We start from the raw sequence: 1,466 nt of genomic DNA, 5'->3' as shown, positions 1-1,466 counted from the left end.
TTACACTAAGCTGTATCCTCAGTCCTCTTTTTTTTTTTAAATTTTGAGACAGAGTCTTGTTGTGGTCATGTAGTTTCTTTAGAAATGGCTTGCCAATTAAAAGTATTCCAGGACTTTCTTGCCTCAAAAAATAATTGGACAAGAGGAGTCATAAACTGTGTGAAAAGTCTATTTGGAAAATGAGGGATGAAAAGATAAGGTAAGAACTAGTTCTATAGAGTAAACTGAGGCTGAACAAAGAAAGGAAAAAATAAAAGCAAAACTAAAAGTGCGATGCCATGAGAAGTCACAATAGCAGGCTCCTCATGGAAACTCATCTGCTTTATGCCACCCATATCTCATGGGGGCGTGTGAGAAATTCCATATGCAGGGTCCTGGGAATTATTAGGAGCTCTCCCTGGATCTTGTGATTGACAGGTCCTGCTTATTTCTCAGACAAGCCTCCTTCACCATGCCCTACCTGCCAACTTGTCCAGGCTGACCTTATGTTTCCAATTCTCCTGCCTTAGCCTTTCAGGTGTGCTGCCCCAACATGCCTGACTTCACTCTGGCTTTGATTTGTATCTCCCTAACAATTTGATGACATTGAGCATTTTTTCACATGTTTATTTGAAATTTGTATATCTTATTTGAAGAAATGTCTGTTCAAGCTTCTTGCCTATTTTAAAATTGATTTTTGTGCACATTGTGTTGTAGCAGTTGTTGAATTTTACTTTGGGTCCTTCTCACATTTTGTTTCCAGTTGCTATGTATTCAGAGCACCAGGACACACAGCCATCATAACCAAAGTTTTGGGCACCCTTTGAGGATGACACCAACAGCCTTATTGGTAAATAGATGTGGAGTATGCAATAAGAGACTTAGGAGTGAAACTCAGTTTAATATGCTTATGCTGGCTAGAACCACCAGTGGTACACGTACAACTACCTCATCAGGCTGCTTGTACCACTGACGGTACAAACGTACCAAAAAAGTGCATGATTGGCAGCAAGATTTAAAATGTTCTAGTCACTGTGATGTAACAGCTCTGAACTTGTCCAAAAAATATTTATGTTTAATACATGTTTTAAAGTAAAAATAAAAACTCTTTAGTTTTATGATGTTTCATTTGCTTTCTTTTTGATGTCTAAATGGAATTGTTAAGACGAAAGATATATGAGAGTGGGCCTGCAGGCCTTGGGAATGATGGGAATGTCATGGACTTCAAACACATTAGTTGGACAGGAGTCCTGGAGCATGAGAGTTTTGAAGCTGGTAGAGGAGGCAGAATTAACCAGGGAGTACAGAAAAGGCCTTAGGGAGCTGAAGTAGAACATAAAGGGCTGCCACCCTGCCTTGTAGCCAGCTGAATATGAACTGAAACCTCCACAAACTGTGAGCTAAACAAACCTTTCCTCCCTTAATTTTGGGTGCTGGGAATTTGTCTCAACAATGAGGAAAGTAACCAAGTCAGGTATTTTCCCATT

This window comes from Octodon degus, unplaced genomic scaffold (genome assembly GCF_000260255.1).
Source record: "Octodon degus isolate 3935 unplaced genomic scaffold, OctDeg1.0 scaffold00487, whole genome shotgun sequence".
NCBI lineage: Eukaryota > Metazoa > Chordata > Mammalia > Rodentia > Octodontidae > Octodon > Octodon degus.
This window is presented reverse-complemented; position numbering follows the sequence as displayed.